The sequence below is a fragment of the Leptonotus elevatus genome, chromosome 1 (assembly GCF_054856555.1).
Source record: "Leptonotus elevatus isolate MCC_2025b chromosome 1, RoL_Lele_1.0, whole genome shotgun sequence".
In the NCBI taxonomy this organism is placed as follows: domain Eukaryota; kingdom Metazoa; phylum Chordata; class Actinopteri; order Syngnathiformes; family Syngnathidae; genus Leptonotus; species Leptonotus elevatus.
The window spans coordinates 29,970,025-29,986,626 of NC_141239.1; the positions used below are offsets into that span (position 1 = coordinate 29,970,025).

The 16,602-nt window shown below is 41.5% G+C and overlaps 1 protein-coding gene across 1 annotated transcript in view; it reads left to right on the plus strand.

Moving 5' to 3' along the window:
• Nucleotides 1-16,602, plus strand: part of LOC147181617 (RNA binding protein fox-1 homolog 3-like) — a 486,306-nt gene that overhangs the window by 9,403 nt on the left and 460,301 nt on the right. The gene's annotated exons all lie outside the window — the stretch shown is intronic.

Consider the following 16,602-nt stretch of genomic DNA (forward strand, 5'->3'; position numbering starts at 1 on the left):
TTTGACCTACACCAGGTGTCAACAACCTTTCCTGTCAAGAGAGCCATTTTAAACCAAAGAAATAACAAAAAAATGTGTGTGGAGCCGCAAAACATTTGAAGATTGTGATGAAAGAAACAGCGTGTAATGTACTGAGGGCAGAGCGGGACCATAACACATAAATATGAAAGCATGCACCGTCACATGTACACATTTATTTTCTTCTACCTACCTTTTCCTTTTCTCTTCTGTTTAAAAATATTGTCATTTTCATACTTTGTTCTTCATACATTTTTACACTTTTCAAGCTTTCTGTCAAATTTGTGACATTTTTTGCAATTTTATGGTCATGTTATTTCATGTTATTTCTGCCTCTTTTCTTAATTTGTTGGGGGTATTTATGGATATTTTTTGGCATTTTTTTCCTGCCTTCTTTTTGGTTATTTTTTTTTTATAATTTTGGGTACATTTTATGGTACTTTTTCGGAATTTCTTCTTTGTTTTGGGACATGTTATAGTTTTCTATAACGTTTTCTTTTCTGCCTTAAAAAAAAAAATCAATTTTCTGACTTTTTTTTTAGCGATTGTGTTTATTTTTTATTTTTTGTAATTTACAGGGTTTCTTTAGTTTTTGAACATTGTGGTTACTTTTTGAGCATTTTCTTTTCTGCACAAAAAAATAAATTCTCTTATATTTTGGCAATTTCTTGGACATTTTATGGTAATTTCCTGCTTTTCCTCTTCCCTTTTGGATTTTGGACATTTTATGGTCACTTTTTGGATATTTTTAGGTAATACAATTATTTTTTCTACTAATTCAACCATTGATCTCTCTTTTTCTGACAACTTACAAATTTGGACTGTGACTATTTATAATTATTTGTGAAGTCTAAATTATTTGTGAAGTCTAAATTATTAATTAATTTTAAGAATATTTAATCTAAAAATAAAAATGATTATGTTGAACCCCATGAATTTCTACTATTTTTTTTTTTTTTTAGAGATCCACAGGGAACCATATCAGTGGGACTAAAAAGCCACATGTGACTCCAGAGCCGCCGGTTGCAGACCCTTGACCTACACCAACTAATGTTGTCAACATTGTTCTTAAGATCCACAAGAGTGGGTCAAAAATAATGGAAAGTATTCACCATAGTTTGGGACTCTCTCATGAAAGCATTTAAATGAGTAAAAACTATTAGTAGTTGAGGAGAGGGCTGCATGTTGCTTTGCAGCGAAACCTGCTGCGAGCACGACTTTCCTGGAATAATCTGTGTTGGCGAGCAAGCGTGGAGGCGCAGCGGAGGTTGAGGGCGTGAGTAAGCGCCGCGAGCGCCGTAGAGGAGGCCCGCTGCGGGATGGCTTCCAGAGCGTGGGTCCTTCAGCCATGGAGTCGCCTCTCAGGCCTTTTTGTCTCTCAGGCCATTTTTTCTTCTCCCTCCTCGCTGCGGGGCTCCGGTAATTGATTTATTTAATTTGCTTGAAGAGAAGCTGTCTGTTGTCAGCGTCGCGGGCGTTTTTTTTCAGGCCACTGTTAATTAAACGGTGGGTCTTTAGGTGTGATATGAAATTCGTTTGGCTCCTCTGATCTTCTCCTCCTCCTCTGACAATTTATTAACATTTCCCTCTTTTCTGTCTTTTTTGCGCTCGCCACAAAGCTTCTTAAAACGTCTTGGCACTGACATTTCGCTGTCTGTGCCGTACTTGGGTGTCTTTAAGCGCAGATGAAGTGCACATACTGCTTCACTTTAGGTAATAGCTCGCCTGTGGAGCTCCAATCAGCGGCATAATGACAAACAACAACACTTTTTTTAGCTTGTTTGCTCGCACACTCACCTCTAATGTTGCGCTTAATGGCCAAGAAACGGCCATTGAGGCAAACCACGGTCCGAGACAAGCCCCACCCCTGGAAAAAAAACCTCCACTGAATCCAAGTGATGTTGACTCACTTATTTTTGTTGTCAAGTGTCGAAAAGCAGCAAGTCAATACTGTGAAAATGAGAAAAGGAAATTCTCCAACTGTTCTTATTTTATCCTGGGGGTTGTTTATTGTGGTGAGGTGCTTATTTTTTCAAGTTTTATCATGTGTTAGGATCATGCCACGAAACATGCAGATATTAGAGTAAAGGAAAATCTCAACTGTTTAAAAAAAAAAAAATAAAACAGTGTGTGTATTGAGGTGAGGCATTTATTTCTTCGATTGAATCAGTTTCCAACTGCTCTTGTTTTATTTTAAAGGACTAAAGAGCAATGTTTATTGAGGCGAGACATTTATTTCTTCATGTTGATCGTGTGCTGTGATCATTCCTGAAGCATGCCGATATCATCTTTATTTATATATAAATGTAAAGAAAAGTCACCAGCTACCTTTAGTTCATCATGAAGGGGCAAAAGGTGGGGGTTTATTGAGGTGGGGTGTTTATTTCTGTGTTTGGATCATCCCATGAAACATTTGCCTATCAGAGTCATGGAAAGTCTCTAACTGGTATTATCTTGTTTTTTCCTCAAGGGACCCAAAGAGGAGGTGTTTATTGAGTTGGGGTGTTTATCTGTTCAAGTGGATGACGCACACTGCAAATAATTGACGCTTAGAAACACAGCGAGACCCCTGCGAGCTGACCGATATGTCTGCCCTTTGGAATTTCCTTTCTTTCCAAGTTATAATGACACTATTTGCAGTGTCCACAATCCGCTTCAACAACTAAATGCCTCATCTCAATAACTGTCTCCCTTTTGTCCCTTCAGGATAGAACCAAATAAAAATAACAGCTGTAGGTTACTCTGATATCAATGTGCTTCACGGCATGATCTGAACACAACTTTCAGGACAATATAAGAACAGTAGTAGATTTTCCCCGAGTTTGATATCTGCATGTTTCATGAACAAAATGATTTTTTATACGATGGTCTGCTGTGCATGTGATGTTGTGGAAGCTTAGATGTTGACTCGTATTAATAATAGCAGGGCATCAGGCACGTGGCCCTAATAATATCTCTCCGCCTCCTCGTCGTGCTGACTCACTCTTCTCCTCCTCCTCCTCCTCCTCCTCTCTCGGAGGTCTTCCTCTTCTCTCCCATGTCAACATCATCTACCGCCTCCTGTTTTGGGCCGTCTCCTCCTCCTTTCTCCAACTGAATCCCACCATGTTTTATTGCTTCTTTGTCCTCCTATCTTCTTGTGCCTCCACCTTTTTTACATCTGACTCGACATCTTCCTATTTCCTTCTCCTTCTTTCTTGCTTCCTACTGACTTTTGCTATCTCCTGTTGATATCATCTTATCGACCAGGACCCCTTCTTCTCCTGCTTTCTCCTGTCTCCATGCCTCTTTCTAAATTCTTCCGCCAACTCATATTTGCCCTCTCAAAGTTGACCACTTTATCTGAGATCTGGGGGAGTCACATGCGAGAATATGTGTGTTCAGATGAAAGTGAGGGGATGTCAGAAGGCCAGGATAATTTTTTGGGGGTGTATGTTCGACTATTTTCTCCAACCCCCTCTTTCTTCATTCCTCCGGCGATCTCCTCCTATCTTCTTCTCCCCCTGAATCCGGTAGAAGAGGAAGCGGACTAAATTATTCATTTTATTGAGTCTGGAAGCACACAGAAGCTCGCGATAGCGACCGTGAGGTTGGAGGAGGAAGATGTGTGCCTGCAGGGGGTGCTGGTGTTCAGCGGGACAGTCATCCTGAGGGCTTAAAAAAGGCGCGAGGTGGGAAGGAAATAGCTCAACTTGATCCTGGAGGAGGGCGAGGAATGTTGTGACATGTCATCTGGTTATGAAAGTTTGACGTTGTTCAGTCTTTACCAAGCGGACGCAGTGAGCATTTTCATTTCATTTCATTCAATTTCCACGTGGAAGCAATCAGCCGAAACGTCCCCTCCCCCGAGTTTGCGTGCGGGATAATTGCGGTGAAATGAAAAGAGAGCCGGGACGTACGGCTCCCCTCTCCATGGAAACACCCTCGCCACCTTTGTCAGGAAATTAAGCGGCGAGTGATAACGGGCCTTGAATGAGTAACAAATAAAGGGGGGGGGGGGGTTGAGGTGGCGGCGGTTCTATTTACCTCATTTGCAGCCATTACACTAAATGGAGTGTGGAGGAGGCTCAGTTGGGTCGGCGATCGGCGAGTGCGGGTTAACGAGTTGCAAGGCCGGCCGGCACTCGGATAGCGCCCAACACACCCTAAGAAGAAGAGGAAGATAAGTACAAAGGTGACAAAGAAGACAACAAAGAAAACATAGAAAAAAGGAAGACAGTAGATGATGAAGAAAGCAACAGCAAAAAAGATTTTGACGATGAACAAAATGAAGGATACGAAAAGGGAGAACATAATAAAGAAGACAATCGCCAAATGTAGCGGTAGCTGAAGAACAAAACAAAGACTGACAATGAACAAATGAGAAGAAAAAGAAGACGTAGCCGAGATGATGAATACAAAGATTGTATCTCCACACTTTAACATCTAGTCCATATGCATGTCCTTTTAGTTCACTTTGGGCGCATTCTAGTCCAATTAGAGGTCATCTGGTCCACTTTTGGAACATAATGGCCCGTTTTGGGGGCTTGAACATTTTGGGAAGGATCTGTTTCACATTCCAACATTCTAGTCCACATGCATGACATTTCTGTTCGCTTTGGGGGCATTATAGTCCACTTTAGAGCATTTCTATTCAATTTCAGCACAAAGCAATCCACTTTAGAACATCCTGGTCTGCTTTAAGGGTGTTCTAGCCTTTTAGGAAGATTATGGTCCAGGTAGAAAACATTCAAGTCGTCTATGAGGGCATTCTGGTACATTGTAGAACAGGGTTGGGCAACTGGTGGCCTGCGTGGGGCTTACACCCCCCCCCCCCCCCCCAAAACCTTCAATTACCCCAATGCGTTTCAATTGCTGTCCATTATATGCAGATTTTCGCTATTCATGGCTGGCTCGTATTTCGTCCATATTTCTGATTAGAAATTGTGGCACCTTCCATCATTTAAGTTGACTATCCCTGTTCCAGAACATTCTATTCTGCTTTGAGGGTATCATGGTCAACTTTGAGGGCTTCTGTTCCAAATTGGGAGCATTCTTATGTCTTCAAAGGTGTCACTTTGGCGAGAAGATGACTCGCTTGCATGGCGCTAATCCCGCCTTTCAAGTGGGCCGCTGCCAATGCACTAAACCGGCAGGTTAATGCCGAAGCGCGGCTCCGTCGTTTGGCCACGGCTTGACGTGGCTCCGCTGCCGTCGCCGCCGCTGACAGCCCCCTGACAGGCTGGCCCGCCATCGCGCCGTGTTTATGCTAATGCAAATGTCCTGGGCCACATCTCACAGTGAGCAGCAGCGATGCGGATGTCACATGCTCGTCACCGGCTGTGCGGGATTCCGCTGTTGCCAGCTGGGGGCGGTGTGATGGGGGGTGGGTCGAGAAGGATTGGGGGAGGAAGATTGCTGAGAGGGGAGTAAAACACCCCATGTGCTTCTTGTAGCGGTCGCTAAAGCTAATCTAGCTAGGAGACAAAAATCTTTCTTGCATCGTTTGTTTCCATGCAGTTTTGATATTCCCAGCATCATTTATTGATATCACTTTGCATGATATTGTTTGCTTCAACACAATGCACCCATGATATCACATATCAATACCTCATTGAAAGGTCTAGTTTCAGGTATTACATTGCAGCTTTGGTGCTTGAATATGACTTTTCAATTAGGGGCAAAAGCCAATAATAGAATAAAAATAAAATACAACACAATCAATACATAAATAAGAAATGTAAAATTTTAATACGAAATAACTTAAATGCAATACATTCAAACAAAATATGACTAGTAAAAAATGATCTATGTTGTACAGTATTTATATTAAAAGCAGTAGGGGTGTGAATTGCCTAGTACCTGGCGATTCGATTCGTATCACGATTCATAGGTCACGAATCGATTCGATACCGATACAATTCTATAAATTGATTATTGCGATTTTTTTTTAAACTCAAACTTAGAAAATACAAATGAGTAAACTTGTACATGTACGCTGTAAGATTTGTATGAAAATGTATTTATTTATCTGAAAATTCAGGCTTGTAACTGTGAGCCACTGCATTTAACAAACAGTTTGCAGTCTGTTTCATGTTTGAACAGCACTGAAATAAAATATTAAGGCTTAATGTTCCATTAATATAACATTCTTCTATGCTTAATCTGTAAATCCTAACCCTAAGTAAGACGTTTTGTTGAATATTCCCACAATAAATTGATGTTTAAAAATCGATTCGGCCGCATATTGAATCGATTCGAGAATTGCGTGCTGTAATATCGCGATATATTGCCAAATCGATGTTTTCTAACACCCGTAAAAAGCAGTAAAATACAACACAAAATATTAAAAAAATTATAAATTAATTTATAAAATAAAAAATAGATACAATTGGTACTAAAGATGACTAACATAAAAGTATATATTGATGTAGCAATAAGAATGTAGGATTTTGTTTGTTTTGCTGCAAATAATAAAAACATTAGTTTTATATTCATTAATTGGTATTCTTACAGCTCATAAAAAAAAAAAATATTGCTACATTGAAAAGGAACAACAATCTTCTTGTCATATTTGTCATTTTGTCTTTTTTGGATGTTCTTTGGTCATCCACTGACCTGCAGAAGTGTGAGCAAGGTGGTGACATTAAGAGGTCCTCCTCATCTTCCTCATCTTCATCTTGGTCCTGAGGGTTTAGAATCCACCCCACCCCCACGCAGCCTTTCATTCTAATCTGACGCTGATGATATTTGTCCAGGACGACCTCTGCTTGCACAGCGTAATTACCCCGCGCCTCTCTATCAGTGCACCTATCGGAAATCAATGCACCATAAGGAGGCGCCGTCCATGCTTATTATTAAGTGCGTCGGCCTTGCTCATTGTCCGCGACATCGCAGACGAACGCCAAATGGCCTGCACGGCCGAGGCCAGAGCACTGTCATCGGGAGCGATTGCTTTGGTCTGGATGACTCCTGACGTCAGCACAGAATGGGAACGCTACAATGACCAGAATGCTATCGAGTGGAAGACAATCTGGTGCAGAAAACCAGAATGTCCTCAGTTTGGACTAAATTTTTCCCAATCTTGTGCATCAACGTTTTTGTTTTTTGATTGTTCCTATAGTTGACTAGAATGCCAGAATAGACTGATTGTTTCCAAAAGTTTCCACAGTTACGAGCAAGCTTCAACAACATTGCTGCTCAAGTGAAGTGAAAAACAAAGGCCGTCGCCGATGCACTTGCATCCCTTTAGTAAGAGGACAGACAAACAAACACTCAAAAACGATTGGGCGACTGCTCTATTCTCGATATGGCAATGAGAGTTTTTTTGTGGATACTATCGCTTTTAATCTTCGTTTGGAAGTCTTTGCGCCGACCTTGCCGTTTTTGTATTGGCATCCTCGTCAACAAGATAAGAACGATTTCATCAATGAAGGCGGAGCGGCCTCAAACTTTGCTGCTTTTATACGAGGACCGGCGCCGAGAGGACCTTGATGGCTGCGACCGGTTCGTCTCGACCGGACGGCGCTTGCCTTTTTATTGATTGGACACCGAGGTGATTTTATGAGCTCCGCTGAAGCCAATAACGCCACTGTGAGCTTTTTATGTGAACGCCGAGGACGGGGAAAGGCCAACAGGTCTCACAAGACAAACAACGTCAAAGACCATTCCATCATTTGTTATCTCAAACCTTATTTTCAAACCCTAACTGATTCCAAACTATGAAACAATAACCCTTTCTTGAAACACTAACGTTTGCTTGCTGCCTGACCCAGGTTGACATTTTTTAAATCCCAACACAGGATTGGAAACTGTAATTCGGGCTTGAAATCTAAATTTGAAATCTTAACGCTTGTTCGAAACCCTCATCAAAAATTGAAGCTCTAATTTTGCAGCGTAAAGCTAGGCTTGAAGCCTTAATTTGGGTGTTTGTGAGAAGGACGTCGAGGGCAGAGGAGGTGATCAATATGTTTGCGCTCAATACAGGAAGTCAAGTCTTCCCCCGGGTGTTGGGGGGGGGGGGTAGATGCGGGAGACAAAGGGGTGAAAATTGTTCTTGGCTCCCTGCTGTCCCCTCCCGTAATGTGTGACCTGAGAATCTGGCAAATTGGTAGGTCAGTGTTCCCTCGTTTTCCACTGGGGTTAGGTTAAAAAAAAAATACCCGCAATGAATGAAATCCAAGACGTAGGTAAAAAAAAAATACCCGCAATAAATGAAATCCAAGGCGTAGGTTGAAAAAAAAAATACCCGCAATAAATGAAATCCAAGACGTAGGTTGAAAAAAAAAAATACCCGCAATAAATGAAATCCAAGACGTAGGTTGAAAAAAAAATACCCGCAATAAATGAAATCCAAGATGTAGGTTGAAAAAAAAAAATACCCGCAATAAATGAAATTCAAGACGTAGGTTGAAAAAAAATACCCGCAATAAATGAAATCCAAAAAGTAGTTAGCTTTATGTTTTACATTTATTATAAATGTTCTCTAAACCCCCTCACCTCACAGTTTATGCACTTTTCTCATTGAGACATTTACATTTTCTCACATTTCTCTCTTGTTTAAACATTCTCAATGTTCAAACCTTCATAAATTTTATAAAATAGGTACATTACTGTAAAAAAAAAAAAAGCATGCAAAATGGCACAAAAAAAAGTCTGCGATACAGCGAGGTCGCGAAAAGTGAACCGCATTATAGCGAGGGAACACTTTATACAGTTCAGCACCAAAAATACTTAAGTCTACTTTGCAACCCTACCCTTGACTTAAAACCAGACTTTGAAACCTCAACCAAGGCTTACAAAACCCAATAAGTGACTAACTCTCCCAATGTGGAACCCTATACTTGGCTTGAAACTCATTTAGAATCGTAACTGACTTTTAATCCAAACCTTGACTTGATGCCCTACTTTAGAACCTTAACGCTGGCCTGAAATTCTGATCCAGGCTTGGAACCCTACTATGAAACCAGAGTTTTGCCTTAACTCTACTTTGAAATCCCAACCCTGGCTTAAAACCATAACTCTTGTTTGAAACCCTGACTCAAACTTGGAATGCTGATTTAAAGCCCTAAATCTGACTTAAAACCCTACTTTGTAACCCTAGTGCTGACCTCAAATTCCAATCCTCAAACATTGTTTGAAGCCCAATATTGTGTTAGAGTCAGGGTTTCAATTAGGATTTTAAGCTTCGATTTGGGGTACGAAATAAGGTTTAAAGTCAAGGTTGGGGATTAATGAATTATAGTTCCAAACAAGTTAGGTTTTCAAATCAGGTATTTAATCCTACATTTGGACTTCAAAATTCAAGACTTTTTTGTTTGTTTCAAACTGGGGTTATGAGATTAAATTAGTATTTCAATCCTGGCCTGGGTCAGGGTTTCAAACAACGGTACGGGTTTCAAATTCTGTTTTTAAGCCTGGGTTAGGGTCTCCAACAAGTAGGGTTTTGAATTTGGGTTTCAAACCTAGTTTGGGGTTTTAAGCAAGAATGAATATATCAAATTAGGGTTTGAAGATAGGGGTAGGGTTTCAAATACAGGCTGTCTTAATTGTAGTTCAACTAATGATGGATGAAAGGATAGAAATGCGCACACCAGGAAGTCATGTGAGAATCTTGACAACCTTCATCTCCTCTCCTCTTATTACGTCGGGATTACGCTCGCCTAATCCCGACATTCAAATGGAAGGAAGTGATCATTCCGTAGGGATTACGGCAGACGCAAAATTATTTGGCGCAAAAGCTGAATCCATTACATGAGCGTCACCTGAAGATTGGTATCACATGTCACGGAGGGTAAACAAGGCGGCCCGGGCCCGCCTCATAGGAATTCATGAATTTGAAAACGTGAATTCATGAATGAGCAAGCAGACGCTTTCATCATGGACCAACCAAAGGAAAAAGAAAAGAAAAGACTCAAAGTGGTCTACAATACGCAGTTGTTACGTTTGCATTTCTCACCGGCCAATCCCTGTTGGTGGCCCTCAGCAATAAAAAAGGTGAGTGAGGGTAAAAAAAAAGAAAAAAAAGTCGACAAGGCGGCTTGTGAAAGTCGTCCCGAGTGATGACTGCAGAGATTTTATTATATTTTTCCCGTTCCTCCTGAGATGAGAAGCGTGCAGTTAGTCGACGGCCGGCTGCTCCATATTAATGTCGACTTTGCTTCACCTCCAGCACATCCTCAGGGTCATTGCCCCCCGGTGGCTGCTCGCCACAATGTCGCCCCCCTCACACGCGGCCTCACTCAAGGTCATCAGCAAGCAGCCATCAAGAGGTCATTGTAAAGCACTTCATGATGTTTGAAAACAATAGGCGGGCAATTGACCACTATTGACCGGAAATAAAACAAAGACTTGAAACCCTAACCCTGGTTTAAAACCCTACTTTGGAATTTTAACCCTGACTTGAAACCCCAACCCATATTTGAAACCCAACTTTGAAATCCCCATGTTGGCTTGAACCCAAAATTTAAAGCCACGACCCTTGTTTGAAACACGAACCCAGACCTGAAAACCTCATTTAAAACCCTAAACCTGGCTTATTAGAAACACCCCCTCAAAAGAAAATCGAGCACGAAAAGCACACTATAATTTTTGTTCCGTCTGTTATAGTATTATTTTTTGAAATTCAATATGTAAAACTGTTCCTTCATATTTGGAAATAACTATACTTTAAAAAACTGAAAATGTCAAAGGTCAGCATTGTAGCACATGAGCAAACCACCGTGGAGACAAGCCAACAACAATGAGGACATGATTTATCCCCAAATAATTGGAGCAAATTTGTCATTTCAGAAGTGCATATGAGACTGTGTCTTAATTTCCATCAGAAATGTTGAAGTCAATCTCTGTTTCAAAAAGGTCAGGGACACCTGCTTTCAGCCGTCGCGCCCCCTCGTCCACCATTAAGAACGCGATGCACGCTAGAACTAGTAGATGAGTTGTTATGGTAACTGAAGGCCTCCTGCGTGGGGTTGTTAGCGGAGATTTCAGGGGTTAGAGACGGCGCTGTTGGCGTCCGTTGTGATCGTGACGGGTTTGGGTGCTCACAAACACATTGAGCCCTGCCTGCTATACTGTACATATATATTTTTTCATACATGTGACCATTTATGGTAAGGCATTTCCTACGCTTCATTGATGACAGGTGCGTATTTGACATGAGAAAAATCTCTCGGAACAACCGCAAACAAAAATATACCTAATGAAATTATAATCTTGTTCCAATTTACTCATTGTGAAAGCTGTAAGCCTTTTTTTGTAACTGCAACCCTGGACGTCGATTGATAGCAGCAATCAACGGAAAGGGCTGGCAGCCCACAAAGTATTCACGGATTTGCAGCGATCATTTTTTGCGAGCTTAGTAGATAAATGTTCATACATTTGACTAGTAAACGTAAACTCTAACAAAGATTGTAACAGAGGTGTCGAATTGCGTGTTTCAAATCACATTAACGAGCCAGATAGTTAGCGTCCACTCCCAACTGCACGAACACACAGCCTAGTTTTAGTTTTACCTTCTTCAAAACTATTAAGTGCATTTGACTGTTTAATAATGGGGGAGTTTTTCACTCTGGAGCCGGCCAGAATCATATTCATGAAATGACTGCATAGCTTGTCACTACGATAGTCTTTTTTTCCCCCATGCTGGCCAACATAATATCATCACAGGGTTCCAATACAGAACGGAATGTGTCAAAATAAGTCAGTTAGTATGATAAACAAGTTTTGCCTTGCATTACGAGGTATATTGTCCCCCGGTGCGAGCGTAGCATCTCGTCCCAGAGACCGCCAGCGACGAGCGTTTTAATCAGCTCCGGTGTAAGGAAGTTGAGCCGGTTAGACACCGGCATTGACTACATAATGATATGGGTCGTGTGCTGTGAATTTCGGCAAAGTCTGCGATTTGATTAACTTGGTAAAAACAGCAGGCAACAGAAGGTAATGGGGACTGTTTTCAAATTAGCCATCTCCAACTTAAGTAAATATCACGCTTCCCGACAAAATGTGCCACTTCGACTTACAGGCGAACTTCGGTTGACGTAAGTAGATTCCATGACTCGATGGGGAATAATAACTTTTAATTTGAAAAATAACAGTCGCTAAGTCACTAAGTCGCTGCGGGTCACGTCCACTTCCATTCAACAATCATTTCCGTCCGCCGTCCCTCATAGGGCAGTCACGTGATCACGTGACGTCGGTGCAAATGGTCAATACCTGACCTAATCCTGGTTTGAAACCCCACGTTGACACCCTTGCTTTAGTTTAAATCCAAACCCGGCCTTAAAATCCTGGGTTTGACTTGAATCCTTTGAAAACGTACCCCTATAACTGTGGCTTTAAGTCCTAACTTGTGTTTGAAACCGCAACCCTGATTTAAAACCCTACTTTTTAACCCTAACCTTAGTTTGAAACCCTAACAGTGTCTTAAAAGCACTATTTGAAACCCCAAGTCATGTTTAAAACCAAACTCTGGCTCGAAATGCTAATTTGAAATCATATCTCATGTTTGAAACTGAAAACCAATCTTAAAACCCTACTTTGAAACAGCAATCCTGATTTGAAACCCTATTTTCAAACCCTGACCATACTTTGAAACCGTAGTAGTGTCTTAAAAGTCAAATAAGAAATCTTTTGTTTTTTCCAGAGAGCTCAGTATTGTTCATTTGGTAATCTTACAGATTCAACATGTTGTTCTCTGTTAAAAAAAAAAGTTTTTTTTTATTGAATTATTTATTTTTGTGTGTGCGTGAGCAAATGTGCGTGCGTGGGAGTTTGTGCTCATTAATTCACCTGAAACCTATTAAAAATCCCATACCCTTTACCGAAACCGAAGACTTCAGAATCCCGCTAGAGTCGTGAAGTTGTCAGGAGACCCGAGGAAAGATCAAAGAAAAGAAAGAAAAGTGAAATCCAGCACCGACCAGACACCACCTACTACCCACAGTTACAAACCAGAATCTTTCACCAACCCCAGAAACATCTAAATTCCAACAAATTAGGGAGACCTCAAGAGACCAAAGGAAAGACTGACGAGAGGAAAGAAGGATAGATGAAGCAGAGTGAGATCCACAGACATCAGCCTCCACCGATTCAGCGACCAGAGGAAGAAGCAGATTGTGTTTGAATTTCGGTGGATGCTGGTGTGGTGGATCTGGCATGCCTGAAAACCTCCACCAAAGAAGAAGGAGACTGTCGACCCCCGGCCAAGACAGGGCAAACGCAACCCCCCAGAGCCCCCCAGGGCACAATCCCCGGGCCCCGCGGGGGCCACCGGCCGGAGAGCAAACCCAGGAGACCCAATTAGAAACCTAATTTAAAACACTTGCTTGACATCGTAAATTACAGTATAACCCTAACACTTGTTTAATGCTGCAGGCTTCAAAATCCCAATTTGAAATCCTAACCCTGGCCTGAAATCTGACGTCAAAATCCTAATCTTGGTTTGGAGCCTTAAACCTCATTTGAAACCATACCATACCAAACTCATGAGTGTCGTTTTTGCTGGCTCACCAACTAACCAAACATACTTGTCTCTAATTAGCATCCAAACGTGTGAAGTCGTTTGAATGGATTGCAATTCCAGCCTGAAAGCGTCTGTGCTCGCTTCACACAAATTCTGAGGGAGCTTTAATGATCGAATGATTATTTTAGAAATCTTCAGAGGTTCCAAATTTCTAAAATAATTCCTCCGTGAAGGTCGAATTTTTTTTAATCACTCTGAATAAGTAGGTGAATATTTCCATGTTTTGTCTAGCGAGCACCGTGTGGGATCAGTCAAGGTTATCAGCCCGCACATTTGTATGTGCGCACACGTGTGCGTGTGCGTGTGCGTGTGCGTGTGCGCGTGTGTATGCAGGGGTGCGTGTGTCTCATTTTCCATCCAGAGTTTGTCCAAGTAAATTTTGCCGAAGTTGAGCTCATGGCAATAACGATCTTACCTACATCTGGGTTATTGTTTCCATGGTTACACTTCCTGTCCAACAAGATTTTTGCTGCTCTTGAGACTTCTGAACTTTGGCGGTGGGCAAATTGCAGTGTAAAACTGGAATAGTGGAGCTGCAAACATGTACACCTTTTCACTTTTTGTCACCTTTAGACTCCCAATACATTTGCCCTGATTTTCAATTTTTACTTTTCACTTCTGTCTGTCTGTGGCCAGTACTTTTGTCCGGATGTCTTAATGTTTTAAAAAGGTCATTTACCACACACTCTCAAACCAACATGTTCAAAATTGAAAAGGTGACACAAAAAAATGGTTTGAGAGTTTAAAGAGGGTTTGAGAGTGTCTCGAAAGTGTCTTAGCAACATTTTGCAACACTGAATGAAGCCTACCTACGTGCGTGCACCATCGCAAGCATGTGCCGCTCAGTGACATACGGGCTTAATGATGTCCTAAAAGAGCTTCAATCTCCTTAACAAAGTCCTAAAATGTCTTTGTGTACTCAAAAATGTCCCAAAAAGTGTTAAATGACACTCCGTCATGTCCCAAATGGAGTTAGGTTCCCTAAATGGTGTCCTAAAATGGACTTCATAAAGTTGCAAAAAGTCTTCAATTGTCTTAATTATGTCCTGAATTGCTTTAATAATGTCCCGAAAAGTCAGTCAAGACATTGGGAATAGGAGCGTGACAAATGAGCTCCTTCAATCATGCTGGGATTCTGCTGGAATTGTGTGACTTGAAGACAAAGGACACATATCAAACTTTCCCCGGTTCTCCTTCGACTCCTGGGGATCTCGCCGCACCACCTTGAGGGCAATATTAGCATGGGGAAGCGCGGCGCCTCGATGTGTCTAATTCCACAAATATGGTGCTTGCAAAAATGTAGACACAAAGTCCAGTGTCCAAGGGCAAACATGTCCTGCGGCGCTGCGGCAAACGGATGTTCTGCTCCAAACGCTCTTTTTTCTTTTTTTTCTTCCTTTTTTTTTTTTTTTACACTTTTTCAAGCACCGCCAGGAATTTGAATTCTTCTGCAAACGTGCATGACTTTGAACCAAATCATCATTAGCTTCAATGCCAGATGACATTGTGGGGGGAAAAAAAGAAAGGGGGCTTACTTCCACTTGACTGAACAATGTTGTGGAGTGGGTTTCACCTGGACACTTTTGTGTAAACGTAATGTTTACCACAGCGACGTGCAGTGAGTTCTAGGTTTGGATAGGCAAGCAGTCGCAAATTAAGACGCACACCAATTACAAATTTGTGTGTTGGCAGGCGAGTGTACAACGTATCCTAGGGCGACCATATTTTCCAAAAAAGGAGGACACTCAACCTGACCTCGAGATACTTGATACTCAGATACAAGATGCCATACATTCAAACTATTTGAACATATGCCTCCTCTGTATGGGTAGAAAATAAAACAGAAAAACATTGCTCTCTTTTGAAGTCTTACATTTTTTGCTCCGCAATCTTTTTTCGAGCGGGGTTCGTACCCATCGCCTCCGGTGTGGCAGCTCAACACTTGCCACTCAGCTAAAGTTCTGGGCCACCGTCGCAGCCAGTGCGCAGTCTACCAGCCGCGGTAAACGTTGCAGTGCACTCACCCTCCCCTTTGCCGCACAACGAAAAACAATGATGATAAAGAACAGCAGATAAAGTCAAGTCAGATGTTCTTCACACAGATATCAGCAGAATGCAACAGCTGATAAGAGTGAATGGGGGATGCCCTCGGGGATTACGACGACAAGGCAGGCCTCCTGTGGGCTCAAGGAAGTCACATTTGACACTCTTTAAAAGCCCATATCTCACTGAGCGGCGCAGGTTTGGGAGGGTCCGCGCACATAGCGAATGTTGCTTTTTTTCTGCCGGCTTCGTTCACTGTTGCAATTTGGTTGCCACAAGAAAAAGGGTGTTTGAGAGGATAAAAAGAGGCTTGGAGAGAATGTGGTAAGATGCTTTGCAACGTTTTGCAACACTGAAGGAAGCCGGCAGAAAAAGCAACACTCGCACCATCCCAAGCCTGTGCCGCTCAGTGAAATACAGCTTAAAGGACATTTATAAGACATTGTACCATTTTAGAACACTATTAAGGACATTATTAAGTCCCGTTAAGAATTGTAAGGGCATTATTAAGGGCCTTAAAGACCTTTTGGGACAGTATTATGAATACATAAGACTATTTGGGACATTATACTGTATTATTGGTGTCATTTAAGACATTTTGGCACATTTTTAAGGACAGATAAATTCAAAGGCCATTCTAGACTTTTTAAGACATTTTCACAGACAGACTTTCTTGTCGCAGAGAATTTTTGAACAAGAAAAAGTTCTAAGTTTAGGACTTTTTAAAAACATTTTGGGCATGGTTAAAAGCATCTGAAACATTCTAGGACACCAAGAAGAGTATTTATCACCATTTAGGACATTAGTGGTTCAATTTAAGCTTGTTTTGGGATATTATTAAAGGCCTGTCAGTCTTTATGGGACAGTCGATTAAAAGGGATTAAAAGGAAACATGTAGTTTAAAATGAGCAAAACAAACAAGGCCAAAATGATAAAGTAGTTTTCCTTTTTACGTTTTAAGAGTATTTTTCTTCTCAAAGGTGTCACTTTGATCACTATATAATGTAATGCTTAACCTTGAGTCAAATTCACACACGCAC